The sequence below is a fragment of the Panthera tigris genome, chromosome D1 (genome assembly GCF_018350195.1).
Source record: "Panthera tigris isolate Pti1 chromosome D1, P.tigris_Pti1_mat1.1, whole genome shotgun sequence".
NCBI lineage: Eukaryota > Metazoa > Chordata > Mammalia > Carnivora > Felidae > Panthera > Panthera tigris.
The window spans coordinates 29082600-29101778 of record NC_056669.1 but is presented as its reverse complement, the minus strand read 5'-3'; the positions used below and the strand labels follow the sequence as shown (position 1 = coordinate 29101778).

The 19179-nt window shown below is 40.3% G+C and overlaps 1 protein-coding gene across 3 annotated transcripts in view; it reads left to right on the top strand.

Moving 5' to 3' along the window:
• The window catches only part of OPCML (opioid binding protein/cell adhesion molecule like), a 499655-nt gene that overhangs the window by 288911 nt on the left and 191565 nt on the right, over positions 1 to 19179 (top strand). The window lies entirely within an intron of this gene.

The window sequence follows — 19179 nt, the reverse complement described above, 5'->3', positions numbered from 1 at the left end:
ATACTCAAACATATTGTACAATAGTTTTTCATTAGAATTTCACATTGTAGGAAAAAAACTAAGGCTGAAGAAATGTCAGAATCCCAGATATTAACTATTAAATATTAGGAATTAAAAGCACATTCAAATAGCAGCTATGAGAATTTGGGAGCGATTTTAAAACAAGGAAACAATACAAATTAACTTATTTTGAACTACCCCCAACTAACATCACCCCTCTGCCCCACCATTTCTATGTAAAGTAATTTATCTCAGGTGTTGACTCATGGTAACAATGAAGTACTAAGGATACTACTGGCCATCCCCCAGTGACGCAGCCTTCCTCCACCAAATGAGAGACTTGGGTGGACCTTTCTCAGAGTCTCCTATACTTACCTCTTGGAGCTGTACACTGAAATCTCAGAAAGGTCCCTGTGTGTGATTCAGACTTTAAAAAGTGCCTTTTATCAATTCCCATATGTAGTATATTTGACGAATTGTTTTCAGTTTATGAAATGTTTGCTGCATCCTGGCTTAGATAATGTGGATGTTTTCACCCCTACTTTACTAAAAAAAAAAAAATACTTTACTCACATCAGTTGGTTTCATGGAGAGTTTGAATAGGGGTTAGTGTCTTTTCACACTTCATTCACTTGTAAAAATCAGGGTGGCCATTCTTTCTTTTGGCTGAAACAGCTCTTTGCTAGCTTAACATCCAGGTCTCTGGTTCTTGGGACATTTGTAATGGCATTGTGCTGGATCAGAAATCATTCTGCTGCAGCTTTCTTTTCCACCAGGCCCTGGGTGCTGCCATATTGCTTGAAGCCCAGCCTCAGTTCAGCCTCCAAGCCCTTGTCTCATCCCCAAGTGCTTTCAGACACCCACATTGGCCTGCATACCACAGATGTCTGTACACTCTGCTGTTTCCATTCTCCACTCATGTCCCACCCAGGGGTATGGCTTGGTGATGATCACTGCTTTGGAACTACAAGACGGCCTGCCATCTGGAGATAAAGGCAGCTGTCATGTCTGATGCTTCTTCTCAGAGGATGGTGGAGGCACTTGGTGAGATCAGTTATCTGAGATGAGCTGGAATGTCTGTTGAAAGTTTCTGGGGGTGCAGAAAACAAGGGGGTGTGAGTTCTCACTACCCCGCCTGCCACCTGGGCTTAGTTCCAGAGGAGCTGAAATTCTCAGCATTGGAAGTGACGCCTCCATGGCACCTTCATGGCCTTGACAGCAAAGTTATCTTCAAATTCAGGAAATGCAGCACTGAAATAAAAAAGAACTGTCAGGCACTGTACAGAAACAGACTCAAACAGAACAAGGCTATCACTTTTCAGGAAATAAGACAGATTGTGTAAGCATGTCAAAGTCAATACAGGCCATAAAGTGCTAGTGATGGAGAGCTTCAGGGATAATGTGCTTCATAAGGCCCTTGGAGCAATTCGTTGGGCTGGATATGGAACCCAGTGGTGTTTCCCTGTGGGCTTCATAGGTTTGAGTCAGCAAGAGTCCAAGAAGAGGCGAGAGCAGAGCCATGGAGTGACTGCAGTTTCAGAGGTCAGTTCCTCACAGTCTCCACATTGCAGACCAAGAGACTCTTATAACTCTGGACAACTGAGGTGTGAAATCCAATGCAAAAGATCAGGGTGGGTGGAGGTGGGAGGAGACAACCTTCCCTTGAACACTTAGCAGATGGGCCTTTACATTTACTGAGAGGTAAAAAGAAGGCACTCACAGAGCTGCATTCTCTTCTGTCTTGGTTAGCAATGGGTGACTTGTTCTTTCTTTGGAGACCAGTTGAATTTCTAGTGGGAGGAAGCAGAGACCCCACTGCTCAATTAGAAAGAAGTCCAAGAGTCCTCCTTCTTCCCAGCAGCTATCGGCTTTTGTCCAGTCTATAGATTAATTTTTCAGACTTAGTGTTAGTTCAGGTTAGATAAAGATAATGAAAGTTTCCTAATCCTCTTAAAGAAGATTTATCTGACTGAGTAGAAAGCTTTTGGAATACAATAAGGCATGTATAAAACTGAGGCCTAATCTTGCCTTTAATTTCAAACTGCTGATGGTTATTGATTTTGCAATGAGAAAAACTGAAAAATTTCTGAGCTGCAACATGTCTGTTTAGAGAGAGAGAGAGAGAGAGAGAGAGAGAGAGGTTGATTTATCTTCTGTCCATTTGAGAATGTTAGAATCTCGTCACCTCTGCCAACCAAGTGCCATTAGCAGAAGGGAGAGCAGTCCCATGGGGCCCTGGCTTTGCTGCTCCCTGTTGCCGCAAAGTGAGGAACTCAGAGAGGCTCTGTCACTAACCTCAGAGCCTGTCCTTTACTGTTTTATAAGGTGGCCTTTGCCACATACCTGATAGCATTAGTTTCCAAGTCCTCTTCAAGAGAGCTGCATTCGTTAAAATACTATCACTGATACCCATGACACATCTTGACCTCTGAGGGAATAATTTTAAAAAGCACCATGTGAATATGTATGATAATGTGACCTAGACTGTATACTTAGGTATTAAGAAAATCCAGGGCAAGAGAGAGGTGTTGCTGTGGAGTCAGATTAGTCAGGTAGGAAAATCAACCTGGCAGCTCTGTTGGGGATGGAGTGAAGTAGAGAGAAGCAGAAGTATTGGGGAGGAGGTTACTCCTGTCACCCCAATGTGTGATGTGAGTGGGTTGTATGTCTACCTGTGGAAATGGAGAAGGTTCAAGATATTGTCCAAGGGAAATTGAGAGGATTAATCTTAATGCCTTAAAAGAGGAAGAATTAAAAGGATATCATTTCCATTTTTGAGTTTGGGGAAATATCAACGGCATGGCTAATAATCATGGAATTAGGATCCTGGGCCTCTAGGATAGGAAAGCATTAGTCTTGCTAGGTTTAGGGACAAGGAAAGCACAAATATTAAACATGTGCTATAGAACTAAGGTGTAGCTCAGGATCAGAAAAGGTATATTTGAGATCCATTATGAACCTATTAACATGACAGTAGGTAAGATTTCTGAAATTAACTATTCCTACAGAGCAACAGAGACCATAATTTATTTATATCCAACCCCAGCACATAGTACACTGTCAGAGGCATACTAGGCATTCGGCAAATGTTTGTAAAATGAATGGAAGAACAGATTGATACAGCTAATGAAATGGCATCTGAAGGCAGTGATCATAAAGCCCCTTGCAAGCAGATCGGGGTGGGGAATGAGCCAGACACTGTCCAGATAACTTGGAATGGACAGTAATTGGGAACAGTTCCCTGGAGGGATAAGGGTCTTCAGTGTGACAAGCTAAGAGATATACCAGGGATAACATGCATTTATTTAGCACTTTACAGCACTGGTCACAATCTTTGTCTCATTTGACCCTTACAACAAGCCCTGGGAGGCTGAAGTGCAGTGACTGTTCTCCTCGTTTTGCAAATTAAATAACTGCAGTTCATGGAGGTTAAGAGAGCAGCCAGGGTCTCCTGTGAGTAAGTAGCAGAGCTGGGTCTTGAACTATGGCCATATGACTCCAAGATCAATGTTTCTCCAGCATGCTCCAGCATCCCCCCTGCCAGCCATGTCTGAGGTTATTTCTCTAATTTAAATCCATGGGAATTTTTCAGTTATCCTTTCTTTCCACACACCCCCCTTTTTTCCCTGCTACTGATATTACATTGTATCATCAGAAATTGAGGACAAAGCTCAAGAAGAAAATTAGCAGTGGGGGTGGGATGCCAAAGCTACAACAAATGGTATAGAGATGCTGAGTGAAGCAAAGAAGATAATTAATTTACTAGTAGCTCATCACTTCAGGGATACACGTTTTAAATGTTACCTCTTTATCCTATGTAAGTACTGAAAACTCTGGCCCCTCTGAGAATCCAGTATCTAATTGTGATTCTAATTGTCATGAAGTCTTCAGCACTCTGAAATTCTGTGGATATCTGGTGTCACCATGGTCATAGTCTTTGTCCAGGATGGATCGGCAGGAAGATGTGCTGGCTCTTTGCTCCCTGGATGTTGACATTTTCTGTCTGCTTTCTTGGCTAGTTCAGAAATCTGTTTACTACCAGGTACTTCTTTTCATGGAACAAACTCCTCTTGCTCAGCCTAATTTTATGCAAATTGCCAGAAATGCCGAACTATGTGAATTTCTCACATCTGAGACTCCACAGCAACATCATGCAATTTTTGTGTCTGCAAAACACTTTGAGTCTTTGAGCCTGGAGTCAATTCAGGTGAGACTGGTTGGTACCCAATGTTGAGTTTATAGAAGTCTGATTTGTGAACCAGTCCAGTCCTAGATTCTGCTGAGTACCAGCCAACTTCTGAATTGGGCACATTAAGCATAAACCTTAGCTCAGTTGATCCTCACACTAACCCTACAAAGTCTACATCAGATTTACATTTTAAAAATAAGGAAGCTGAGGCTTAGAGAGGTTAAAACTGTCCAAAGATGATGGCACCTACTAAATGCTTTAAATTCTCTTCACTAGATTTGTGTCTGGAAAACAGCTATCAAAATAGAGTAAAAACATGTTACTTACATAATCTTTTGATTAATTCTTCACAAAAGCCCTGGGAGACAAAACAGAAAATTACCATATTCCAAGAAAAGAAATTGAGATTCAGAGTTGAAGTCATTTGTCCAAGTTACCCTGGCCAGTAAGTGGCAAAGCATCACTTAATAAAAAATGCCAGATGATATGATTCTAGATCCAGTATGTTCACACACCAGACTGCTACTTCATAGCTAAATAAAAGGACAGGTAAATGTCACTATTAGTGAGAGAAATATAAAAAGTTCTAAAGTACTGCTAAGAAGAGTGGATACCAAGGAGATTTGCTGGGGTGGAGTGGCAAGGCTGAGTCTGAGGCCGGGGAGCAGATGTGGGGCAGGGCTCTGGGGGAGCATGTGCAGCAGGCAGGGGAAGCAGGCCCTGCAAGTCAGTTGTGCCAAGGAGCAACCTATTTTCAGATTTTCCTTTGTAACCAACCTCTTTTCTTCTGCTATTTTCTCCTCTTCTCCCAAATATTACAGTCATTTCAATTAACGTGTAATTTTGGGCCTAAAGAAAAGCAACCAGTCAACCTGAAATAAATTTAATTTATTCAGTCTCTATTTTAAATTATAATCACACTTGTTCTTCACAGAGTCAGGGTGGAAAAGTAGAAAAGAACAAGACTGCATCAGAAAACTCACTCCCCAGCCTGAGTACTGCTCTTGACTTCCAGGACTGTATTTTTAGGGTTCCCTTCCTGGCTTCTTATCCTTGGGTGAATAATAAAAGTCAGTGTACTTAATTTTATTCAGATACACATGTGCATACCTTGATCTTATATATTATGCAAATTATATTTTGCGTTTGAAAATAAGATATTGAGAAAGGGTCTATAAGCTGCAAATTCTATGTGCATGTGCAAATAAAACACACAGGCCAAAGAGTCCATAGTACAAAATAAGTTAGAAGACTTTCTCTGGGCTTCATTTTCTCTATTTTAAAATGGAAGTGTTGAAGAAATGGTAAGGAAGTCCTTTCTAGTTATTATATTTTAGGATTTATTAATGTAATTTCTCTGGAGGATTTTTGTATAGCCAGGCATCTCTACTCCCCGGCTTTTCCTCCTTCACCCATTGATGGGGAAGTCAGAAAGGTTTGCTCTTATCCTCTTTCTCATTTGTATTTTCTTCAGAGACCTTAAGATTTGAGGTCCCCTTGCTCACACCATTTTTAGTGGTGACTCTGAGCATTGCTCACCCACAGTGGTTGTGGCTCAGAGGATGGAAAAGAAAGACATCCTCTCCTTCCCTGTTCCACTCTGATATTTGTAAGCCGCCATAACCCACATCCAACAGTGTAATATATGCGAACATTCTTTTTTCTTTAAGGATTATTTTACTTATTTGGGGGCGGGGAGAGACAGACAGCATGAACAAGGGAGGGAGAGAGAGACATTCAGTGAAGAGCCCCAACATGAGGCTTGATCCCAAGAGCTGTGAGATCATGACCTGATCCAAAATCAAGAGTTGGATGCTTAACTGACTGAGCCATGCAGGCGCCCCTATGCTAACATTTTTAGTTTAGGGACTGGATAAACTAAGAAGGCAACTACAACTTAGAGGGGATAGGAATGAAGTTCTTGCCCTCAGAATACCCCCAGAATACAATAGAGGAAGGTACCTCAAAAGCCTTCTTTCACAAGAATGGTATCCCCACGCAGGCTTTCTTCACACTTGACCTGGTCTCCTTCTGCCTCAGGGTTGGAATGAAGCCCATGCTCTCACTCTCCATTCAAAGATTCTATCCCTTTCTTCAGACTGTGTTACTCAACTGTTATCTGACTTTGTCAGCCATGTAGCTGGAGCTGGATTGATGTTCACTCCACCTAGTCTCCCAGGTTGCTACACCTCTCGTGACATCATGTGTAGTTGGCTACAACACAGTCCAAGACACATTTTGTAACAAAGAACATACCTCCTTTTATCAAGTTTCTGCTCCTGTCCTTGTGAGGAGAAATATGGGACTTTGTTCTGCTCTGCTTAGAAGCTAAGATCATCACACACACAACACACACAGCACACGCACACACACACACACACACAGCCACTCATGGTCACGCATACATGTACACACAGTTTTCACAGGCTTCATGGCTATTTTTTGGCCTGTGGAATTCCGTCCCACCCTCCATTAAATATATATGTTCAGCCAAGACACCTGGTTGGCTCTGTGGGTTAAGCATCCTACTCTTGATTTTGGCTCAGGTTATGATCTCACAGTTCATGAGATTGAGCCCAATGCCGGGCTCTGTGCTGACACCACAGAGCCTGCTTCAGAATCTGTGCCTCCCTCTCTCTCTCTGCCCCTCCCCTGCTCATATGTGTCTGCTCTCTTTCTCATAAATAAATAAATGTTTAAAAAATATGTAGGTTTAGCCTCCCTCTAGAAAAGGCTGGGAGGGGGAGTATATGCTCAATTTTTCTTGTAACGCTTAAAATCTTTGAGTTCTAGGAATAGGAAGAGTTGGATTTTCCATGGTGAATGAGACCTGAGCAAAATTAGACACTGGATGAACACTTTGTCAGGGCTGGAGATGGTATGACCCTGTCTGCCAAGGGGGCAACATTTTCATTTGAGAGTTCTGGCTTTTAAAATGTGTGGGCTTATACTGAGGCACAGACACATGATCTAAGACGGTGCTACCAATCCTGGCACCTAGTGATATATACAGTAGCCAGAAAGAGAAGTGCCAGGGCCTGGGGCTGTCATCTGCCTTATTTTCAATGGAATTAAAGAAATAGGGGGTACCAAGTTGGCTTAGTCAGTTGAGCTCCTGACTCTTGATTTAGGCTCAGGTCATGAATGATCTCACAGTCGTGGGATTTAGTCCCAAGTTGTGATCCACACTGAGCATGGAACTTGCTTAAGATTCTCTCTTTCCCTTTCCCCTTTCCCCTCTCCCCACTCATGCTCTTTATCTAAAATAATAATAATAATAATAGTAATATAGTAAGTGAATTAAATAAATGGAACAGTCATAAAGTCTGTTCTCAAAATCATCACTAATGTGGAGATGGAGAAGAAAATGAAATGCCTGTTATGTTCTACTCAATTTGCATGGTGAGCTCAGCTCATTTCCTAAGAAGCTAGTCTGTCAATATCTCAAGTAAATACAAGAGGATCTTTACTGTTGTGGGCAGAGGAAGCAATCACACTTTAGAAGAAGATAAATTACTAAATGTTCATAAACTCTAATAGATTAAAGTTCATCATGGCTCTCATATAGTCAGGATCCTACATAAGATTTCAAACTTCACCACCCACAAGATTAGTCATAGCTTAGAGACAGAGTAATATGTAAATTCAGAATACTGATATTTTCCTATATGTAGTGTGTGTACACATATTTGGAGAGCCTGACTTGTGTTCTGAAACCTGGAGTTGTGTCCCTAGTTAACAAGTTTTATCTCACACACAGTGTCTTGGCAAAAATAACTATCCTCTGTACTTATCCTAGTTTGGCTTCTCATAAAGATACCAAAAAGCCTTTGACTATTTACTCACTAATAATTCTCCTCCATAGGTATAGGAATTGAAAAGTAATAGTAGTGAAGTAAAACAGGATTTTTTTTAATAATCATAAATCATGGCTATCATGCACTGAGTATCTAGTATGGCAGTCATTTTACAGACATAGTCCAATTCTATTTTCCAGTTAAGCCCAGAAGGTGGGATATATTTTCCTACTTTTCTGAATAAGGAAATAGTCCAGAAGGCTAAGAAGCTTGCCTTGGGTCACCAGCTGATAAGACCTGTGATTTCAGCTGTGTCCAGTCTGTAGGGAGAGCCCACACTAAACCCCCACTTGGAACTTCCTCTCAATTCCATCCCTTTTATATAGGCAGGCCAGACTGCCACAGCAGTTCATTTACAATACACATACTTTCCTTGCCAGGTTATTTCTGGTTAAAGGATTTCAGTCTAATATCTCTAGAATTAGGGTCTCTCTTCCTTAAATCTTTTTCTATCCTTCTAGTTATCTTAGTAATTACAACATCCTTCTCAAAGTTAATATCAGGTTTATATCATCCTGCTAAATCAATATTTCTGGTTGTGAATTGCTTCCATAATTCTATCCTCTAATTTCTGATTTGTCCCTGAACTCTTCAAATTGGGCATCCATAGGCATTTTTGCATGTCCCATGTTGTACTTAACCTTCTTCGCTCAAAATCTTGTTCTTCCTCTTTTAGTTCATATTCCTATTCATAGACACACCATCCTTGTACAAAACTTTTGCATAAACTTTGACCCTTCTCTTTCTTTTTCTTCTCTATCAAAGCAGATATGTCCAATAAAGTTATTGTCTTCCTTTCTGTTCCATCAAAGTGCAAAATCTTACTCCCAAGCCACTTTTTAGTCATATCGTAATTGCTACACAATCCTGTCTCTGTCACCTCTTAATTGAATTTAACACCATTGTCTAAACATTCCTGATGCACACATCTGATCATGTCACTCCCCCCTCCTTATGATTGTAATGACTCCCTATTGATGATAAAGTCAAACCCTCTTAGATCGCTTTTCCAACTGCTAAACAATTAAAAGCCAAGCCTACTTTCCACTCTTGCTTTCTGTTATTCCATTTGTGTATCCTACACACAATGTAGGCAAACTTGTCTTTGTAAAACCCCTACCCACAGTGCTCTGCCTGCTTTTCAATTTCTCACACCATCCATCTGTCTTGAATGTTCTTTTCTCTGAGATTCCAAATTCTGCAGACCCTTTCAAGCAGCACTGTCCCATAGACCTCTTACCTGCCCAATAGCCCTTTCAGTGATGATGGGATTGTTCTATACTTTCACTGTCCAACATGGTAGCCATTAGCCATAGGTGACTATTGAGAACTTGAGATGTGGCTAGTAGGACCGATGAACCAATTTTTTAGTATTATTTAATTATAATTAATTTAATTAAAAATAGCCACATATGCTAGTGGCTATAATATTGGACAGTACAATTTTAGATTTGTTAAATATCCAAAGCCAAAGGCTTTCTTTGGAATTCTAATACCATTTTACCTACACTCTCTTAGGATAACTGAAACTTTTTGTTTTATATTTCAGCTATTGGTGGATTTCACTCTTTTCTACCTCCAGATTATATTTTCCTTGAAGACAAGGGCCAGAGTTAGTGTCATATTTTTTTTTTATATGGGTGCAATCACAATCTGAATTGGCATGACCAGTTACCACATTTATATTAAATGTTTCTAATCCATAAAAATAAAGGCAAAATATCCTATCTTGGAGGTTATTAGAGACCATATCACAAAAAGCAGCATCCACCTTGGATTTGTTACCTTTGCCTTCCTGTGCTTAGGGTGGATTGATGTCCACTGTAGGCACTGAAAATATTCCTATTGAATAGAGTTCTTAGTGAAACATTTTTTTTTAATTTCAGAATTCAGAGCTCAAGGGGAAAGATCTGATATAACCACTTTCTTCTGGTGGAGTTGGAAATCACCTCTAAACAAGATGCCTCAGAGGGCAGCCCTGGCAGACAGAGCTGAAAGTGTGTGCACCCAGCTTGATGCAATAAACATAATGGGATGGGCGATGTCTTGTGATTGGCCAGCAAGCAGACATTAATGACCAGTTAGCAACTGTGTTCAGGTCAATTAATTTATATTTGTATTTTGCAAACTAAAAGTTGCCCTGTTAGATTATTGATTCTTTGTCCCTGTATTCAATTTGTTTTTAATTGCACCATTGCTGGGCCAAGCCCTCCCTCCTGGCAAGCTCACAATAAATCTGCCACCATCTCAACAATCAACAATAAATGTGTCTCTTCATGTCATTATTAATATGTCTCTTGGATTGGTTCATTACCACGGTTAACAGTTTATAAGAGCAGGATGGCACACTGCCAGGAGGATTCCTTTTCCCAAGGGCTATTTTGTCGTGACAGGATTGATGTTCTCAGAGCTGTGAGTGCCTAAGGAAGGCGGCCTAGGATTTAATTCAATATAGCAGGAATACAGGGTACCTAATCCTCTTTTTATCATAAACAGCTTTAGAAGAAGATATTGTTGGAATAGATTTTACCCTCTCTTACAGTTCTCCTTCTCCTCACTTCCTATTCTCTTTATATCTTCTTAATTCCTTCTTAATTTCTGTTCAGATAGACTCTTCCCCCTCAAAAACAACATAACAGGTACCTGGCTGATCTAAAATCCTCAAGTAAGGGTATCCTCCAGGAGTTGGAGTTTTATGATTGTGTTATTTATTAGTTGAAAGCAGAGGGGAGTTCCCTGTATTTGATGTGTGAATTGTGATTAACAGACCTACAGAAATACTGCATTCAGAATGTCACCTTAATTGAGGTGAGTGCTGTAAAAAGAAAAAGCTCTATCTTATAATAGAGATAATAATTAATTATCATATTGTTATTGGCTCTTTTAGGTAGTAGAATTTTTCAGGGAGAAAGCACAGATTTTAAATGAATTTGTAGCTTGACAGAAGAGATTCTCTGTGTCCCAGAAATGCCAAGTGAGAAATCTGGATGGAGCAGAGTGCTTTATAAAACTCCTGCACTGGCCTAAGATCTAATAACAGTCCAGACGTTTTTCATTTCCAAGGCACAAGTTGCTCCAGGACAAGAACTGTGGTCTCCCTCTGACACAGAGTTAACAGTCAATTTTTGGTTCAGAATATAGATTTTATGCTTAATTTACTACTAACAACACCCACGCACATAACTTTTCTCCTTTGCACAAAGTTCTCCAAAACAGATCACACTGAGCTAATTGAAAGAGAGGGATGTGGAGGAGGGGGGGTTACACCTCTTGTTTCACTGGATAGGAGTTTAAGTAGCCCATGGAAGTGGAGGGTAGAAGGAGTGGGGCTTGGGCCAGGAATATTTAGGAAAGAAAAAGGCGACAAGAGAAGAGATGGAAGAAGATCCCAAGGATGTCTAAGGAGGGCCACAAAGATGCAAATAGTGGATGCCTTTGTAAATAAAGGAAGCAGAGAAGGGGGAGAGTGGTCAAGAGAAAGGGAAACAGGGGAGCCCAGACCTAGTATACTGAAGATACCTACCCTTATGGAGGTGGCGACGCCATATGCCAAGCTCAGCTGCCTTTGGTTCCTGAGGCTTTCCGTGTGGGCTTCTCCAGTGCAACTCATACTTCACATTGGTTCCCAGGACACTCCATGGCCTCTCCACAATGCCTGCTGTCACTTGTTTGTCTGCTACTCTGCTTTAGCTCATTGAGCATGTCCTCTGCAAGAGGCGGAGAGAAACTGATGCAACAACTCATGTGGAGCATCAGGCTCAGGCAAGGTTTCTGAATCCTTTCTGCCATCTTCCTGTTCCCCAGACACCAACAGTGAGAAGTGGTCACATCTCAGGCAACTGATGGTTGGGTTTACGTTTCTAAAGTGCTGTAAGACCTAGAGAAATCCAACAGAAAAGGCAGTGTTGATAACCAAACCTTCATGAAAACATACACAGAAAAGAAACCCACTCACCAGGCTACTTGGAGGTAGGAGGTCTGCAAAACATAACTTATGGTTTGGCTGCTTGTTTTGTGACCTTAAAAGTATTACCCTAAATTTCAGTACCTTCATCAGTAAGTTGTGGGAAATAAAGACTGTTGAACCTCCTTCTTAAGACTGTTGTGCATTAAATGGATAGCACTTCATACTTTACTAGATCTTGAACAAAGAAAATATTAAAATTTTAAAATGTTAAAAGTATTTTAGGATACTAGGTTAATTTCTAAAAATGCCTCTAGGTTTGCATGACAGGCATTACGGAAGGGTGATTCAGGAGTACTAAGAACTTACCCTCTATTCATCCTGATACAGTTTTAACACATAAAAATATAGCCCATTGGCCTCCTATGTTTTAATAAATTATATTGGATTTTATGGATAATGATAGAATTATGTCATCTTCTGAATATATATAAATCTATGTTTGTGTGTGATGTCTCAATAGTTACACTCATTGAGAGAAAATTAAGAGATAAAATAGACAACTTTGAAGCCAAAAAGAAAAAAATCACTGATCATCAAAACTTTCATCAAAGACTGTGTTTTCCTTAAGAACCTTCCATCCTTGCATAAATATGACTTATATAAGGAAATGCAAAACATGGATACCTTCTGAAGACTCCATCTTTTAAGGGTTCACTACCACATACAAAATAGTATTCATTTGTAATAGCTTCATTTGTAATTAATTCCCCTTTTTGCATCACATCCAAAGTAAAGTAAATTAAAATAAAGTAAAAGTAATATAATATAATATAATATAATATAATATAATATAATTTAAAGTAAAGTAAAATAAATAAAATAAAATAAAATAAAATAAAATAAAATAAAATAAATAAAATAAAAAGTTTATGCTCCAGTTTAAAAAAATAAGTCCGTGGCTCCAGCTTACCCCCCTCAAATGCCCACTTTTAACACACTCACTGTGTGAGTGTTGAATGACAAGCCCTGAGCCCTGACGACAGCTAATCCAAAGCACCAACAACCAATAACAGAATCAGAAAACGCAAAATAGCTCCTTGAGGAATAAAGCTTCCCAGTCTTTGGTTCTGCAACAGCAGGGTAGAAAGTGAGGGGACAGGAAAATCAAAGTTGCTTTTAAAAAAATGATCACACATAGAGGCAAAATGTCCCCACAGCAGGAAGGAAAGTGGAAAACACACCAAATCAATCACCTTAAAAATAAGGCTTAAAATCTTCTACTACATAAGATGTAGGTGGGGAGGGAAGAATGGGCACAGCAGCTTGAAAATCTTTTATTAAACTGCACGCTGACTGCATGGCACAAACAGGAAAATGCAATTAAGGTAAGGCCATTAAAAAGACACCCAAGGATAGCTCTGAGAGAGACCAGGGATCAATCAGCAGGCACTCAGGCAACTTGCAAAGGAAACTCTCTTTGAGAAAGTGCCAGGCAGGGGGTGGAAACACCTCAGATGAGACATTCCTGGAGTAAGAGCACTTTGGGGCATGTAAGAAGTTAAGGTGTGACAGCCTTGATGGGGGAGAAGGTGGGGGTGAGAAGGTAGGGCCTCCCAGTACCCTCCCTCCAGCTGGTGGAGGACAGGCTCTCACCAGTATCATCAGAAGCCTTGGTGCCTCTGGGTCTATCTTCATTTCAACAGCAGAGCCCTCGATGAGTTTTGGCTATTGTGCTCCTAAGGAACATATGTGAGCAGGAGGTGATGACATTTCAAATACAAGTCACTTGAGCCTCCCCATGGCCTGCCTTTCCCTCAGACTGGGTCCAGTCCAGGTGGTACCTGCTGACTAGGAATTGGCAGATGAGAAGCCCTGGGGAGTACACTCACCAACCTGCTCTGAAGGCACAGAACTAATCTGTTAATGAGGAGCTTGACTTCTCATTAGAAGCTTTCCAGAAATGGTGTCAAGAGAAGTCTCCAGGTTCAGGGGCCTTCACTAGGCAGTGCCATTTCCCTGGCTGGTTACAGAAGGCACAGCCTGGTGGGGACCACCTCTCTGTCTGTCTCCACCCATGCAGCCCATTGTATCTCACTTGTGTCTGCTTAGTTCAGGGGCTTCCCCTATGTGTCCCTGCAGTTGTTACAGGATCTGAGACCTTCTAAATTTCACCCCCTGCCCCAGGCTATTGTTCTGTCACACTGGGCTGGAACCATGGAGCTACATACCTGATTGCCCCACCAAAGAATAAGCACTGTGATGATGGGGACAAAGTTTGCACCTCCCTGTGGACAAAAATTTTTACTTCCCATGTGTGGCACAGGACCTGACATAGATTAGATGCTCAAAAATGCTTATTAAATGTATCTGACATGTAATGAGCAATCAATAAGTATTTAATGATAAGATAAGTAAAAATATTTGGTTGAGGGAAACTGAAAAATATTGATTTTGGCATGTGTGTACAAGCAAAAATAAACTATGAGTCACATATTATTCAGGGATAGCTGTGGTATGAGTCTGGTGGTAAATACATATCCTTCCTTCCTCCATAGGCTTTAAAAGAATTCTTCAGTCAAGACTGGTTAAGGCGGTGTTGATCTCCATTGCAGCCCGGGCCTGTCTCTAATCTTGTGCTAATTTGGGGGCTCCTAATTCTTTCTTCCATTCTCCAGAGCCCAAACCACTCTCTGAGATTTAGCATCCTACACCACAATGCTCATTTCCTTTGGCTAAAGATGGCATGCTAATTGCTGTGGGTTTTCAGTGTGTCCTCAGTGCTCAGCCTCCATGACACTCAAGAGTTCATCTATTAAATGTATCCTGCACTAGTCCTTTCTTTCTTTCTTCTTCTTTTAATGTTTATTTATTTATTTTGAGCGAGAGAGAGACCCTGTGAGCAGGCGGGGACAGAGAGAGATAAGGGAGAGAATCCTAAGCAGGCTCCACACTGTCAGCTCAGAGCCTGACACAGGGATCAAACTCACAAACCGTGAGATCATGACCTCAGCTGAAATCAGGAGTAGGATGCTTAACATACCGAGCCACCCAGGTGCCCCTGCTCTAGTTCTTTCTGATTCCTACTTGCTACTGCAGGAGTCTGTGGAGTACCTCCCGGGCTTCCCTGCCAGTGTGAACAGGTTCTGGTAAGGTTTCTAGCAGAAACAACATCAACTACAAAGTGCCCATTTGGGCTATGGCAAGAAGGGTTTTATAGACTTCTCTGACTTTAGGAAGGGGAAAATAATTTCTAGGTATAATACAATTTGGAACATGCTCTCATTTTCCTCGGAAACTATTCCCTTGTAGTGATTTTCTGTCTCAGAGAGTAAATGTTCCCTGGGCTGCAGCTACTGTGAATCAAAGCAGTCCCGGTGGTAGGTGAATGGGGTTGGTTGCTCAGTCAGTTCTTGCCCACTTACTTGTGGCCTGTGCTAACATCTCCTCCCCTCATTCTACTGCTTTTTGAAGGTGCCATTGTTCCCTTTCCTCTTCTACTGATTCCTTCATCCCTTCCTTCTTCCTTAATCCTCTGCCCTCCAAGCAGGCAGTGCTCACTTACCTTCTGCAAGCAGGTAAAGCCTCTTCGCTTTACCTGAGGGCCAGGCCAACTTTGCCAGTACATTTGCATACATTTACATTTAGTTGGCCTGCAAACATGATGATTATGCAAAGTTCTGCTCCTGGCAGGAAAGGATTCTGTTTGGATTCAGGAACTTTCAGTTCCACAGAACACAACTAGGTGAGAGAGGAGCTGCAGTCATTGCTATTCCACAGGAAGGGTGCCTGAGTGTTATTGATGGTAATGAAGGTTGGACCCAAGTGTCAGTGGGACATCTCCAAGTACAAAAGTCACCCTGCTGGGCTCCTGCTTCTGTATCCACATCTCCCCAGTGTCATTTTGTCCATAGTTAGCTTAAGAGTTAGGGGACTGCCTCTCACATTTTGATAGCATGCCCTCTGGCAAGCTGCCTGAGTGGCTCTCAGTAAGGCCTATGTTCTCAAGGCTCCCCTCCTCTCTTCTAGTAAATTCTGCATATCTCTGCAGAAATCAGCTTTCAGACCACCAACCTGCTCTTTCTTCATGTGTTGAAAACTTTACTGGGTCCCTGATCCATTTTCTTTCTTGTGAGTAACAAAAGGTCCTTAGGTACCGCTATGGTGCCAGCATCTTTTTAATGCAAGGGTCCAATGCCTGGTTTGTAGAAAATAATCACTTGGTTATAAGAACATAGTATGATGAGTCAAAAGACATAGAAACTACTTCAGCATCCATTACTTGTGCTGTCTTAGGCATATGAATTAACTTTCTTAGATATGTTTCTTGCTGTATAAAATAAGAGAGAAATATATGATCTTTGAAATCCATTCCTGCTCTGAAATCCTAGATTTTTATGCCTGGAGTTACATATTTTATAATCACAGATAGATTTATATTGTAGTCTATCCACTGTTTTATCTGCTTGTTCACTAAATATTTAATACCTACTAAGTGAAAGCATATTCAATGAGAAATACGTTAAGCGTCATCTCTGCATTAAGTGCTTTGCTACAACACCAAGGATAAAATAATGTAAATCATCAGTCTGCCTTTTACAATGATATCCACACCTCCTTCCTTGGGGTTTTTACACTCTGTCCTTGGGGAACAAAAGATTGATTGTGTCAACCTGAACACCTAAAATGTGCAATGTAGATAATAGCACTCAATAATGTTTGCTTGAACAGAATTAAGATGAACCCCACTTGAATTCTAAAATTTGTCCTTATTTTTACATTTTTAGTGTGGAGCAAGAACAATGAACAGGAAGACAATAGTCACAAATAAATTATAGTTTTCTTTTGTAGTAATTAAAAATGTATTTGGGGAAATATTGTGGCAGGTAAGTTGTTAAGCCACCAGTCTAGTCTTACCTTAAAAATTCCAAGGTAGTCTGGGTAAGATTTTGTCCCTTGGACACCAGTCACTTCTTAAAAAACAAATTCACCTACTTAATCATTTATTGAATGTTTTTATATTTATGATATGATAGGAACTATGGAAAGAAATGGGGGAAGAGTTCAAGGAGGTTTTCATTCCTGAGGGAAGACAGAATATACCCTCCTAAAACAATTAGTGAAAATTGTTTGAACTAAGCAACAGGTAAAGTGTATATTTTGCCAAAACATATATTTAGTGTTTAGCATTAGCCTGTGAGTGTTCATTTACTTTACAAGTAGACTGACTTGATATCTGGTCTTGGATGTCTGGGGGACACCTCAAAGTCGAGATGTCCAGAATTGAACTCAAATGTTGCCTACACAAGTGTTTGGCATCACCATACACTGAGTTCCATGAACCAGAAATATGATCATTTCCTTATATACCTCTCTCAGTCCCTTTAAACATTGGCACTGTTTTAATTAGTTTGGTACATAACAAAATACCACAGGCTGGATGGCTTAAACAATAAAAATTATTTTTTTTCACAGTTCTGGAGGCTAGAATTCCAAGATTAGGGTACCATCAGGGTTAGTTTGTAGTGAGAACTCTCTTCCTGGCTTGTAGAAAATGGCTTTCTAGCTGTGTCCTCACATGGCCATGTCTCTGTATGCATGTACGGAGACAGAGAGAGAGAGAGGGAGGGAGAGAGCGAGAGAGAGAGAAGCGAGAGAGATCTCTTATAAGAACACTAATTCTATCAGATTAGGATGCCATGCCTGTGGCCTTATTTAACCTTAATTACCTCCTTAAAGACCTTATTTCCAAATACAGTCGCATTGGGTGTTGGGGCTTCAACGTATGAAATTTGGGGATCATAATTCAGTCTTAAACAAATAACAAGTAGGGTAGCTCCAGCTTCTCACAGCTCAAGCTATTAGTGGCTTGACACAATAAAACTGTATTGCTTGTTCAGATATTCCAATTATCTAAAGTTGGGAGAGGGCAAAGTGCTAGGTTCCATGCAATCATTCAGGATATAACCTGATTGAGGTTCTGCCCCTTTCAAAGCCTGGCGACAAGGTCAACTCTGGTCCTAACAGGCTGACTGGCAAGGAGGTTAAAGACTGAACATAAAAAGATGTGGCCTGTTGTTGTTGTTGTTGTTGTTGTTGTTGTTGTGAGAGAGGCTTGTTTTCATATGTTTTTATTATTATTTTTTTAATTTTTATGGGCTAGGCTTCTTGGAAGTGGTATATATGACTTCTGTCCACATTCCTTTGGCTAGAATTCCCTGGCATCTAGAAAATATAGTCTAGCTGTGTGCCCAAGAAGAGAAGAATAGGTTTGGTGAATAGCTAACTTGTCTCTCACATACGAAGTCCAATCCACCATTCTCCAAAAATACATCTTAAATCTCCCCACCTATTTCTGTTTCCATCACCCAATAATCTAGAATAAGATATTGTTGTCAATCACTTGAATTACTGCAAAAACCTACTAAGTGTTTTTTTAATCTATATCTTTTCTAAAAAAAATAAATGGTAAAATATACACAAAATTTACTATTTTGTACCATCTTAAAATATATAATTCAGTGACAATTAGTATATTCACAATTTTGTACAACAATTACCACTATCAATCTCTAGAATAATTTCATAATCCCAAACTCAGTACCCATTAAACAATAACTCTTTATCCCTTCCTCTCCCCAGTTTCTGTAACTGCTGTGCTTCTATTTTTGGCCACCATGCAGTCCAAATTATTTCCCAAAAAGTCTAATCACACACACACACACACACACACAGTGTTTTTGTTTTTTAAACTTTTATTTAAAATTCTAGTTAGTTAGCATATAATGTAATATTGATTTCAAGAGTGAAATCACTTACATGTACTACCCAGGGCTCATCATAATGAGTGCCCTTCTTGATGCCCATCACCCATTTAGCCCATCTCCCATTCCATCAACCCTCAGTTTGTTCTCTATTGTTAAGTGTCTCTTATGGTTTGCCTCCCTTTCTCTTCCCTGCCCCTTCCCACATGTTCATCTGTTTTGTTTCTTAAACTGTGTAAAATATGGGTGAAATCATATGGTATATTTGCCTTTCTCTGGCTGACTTATTTCATTTAGCATACTACATTCTAGCAATGATATGCAAATGACAGGATTTCATTCTTTTTGATGGCTTAGTAATATTCTATTGTATATATTTGCCACCTCTCCTTTATACATTCATCAGTAGATGGACATATGGAATCTCTCCATAGTTTGGCTATTGTTGATAATACTGCTATAAAC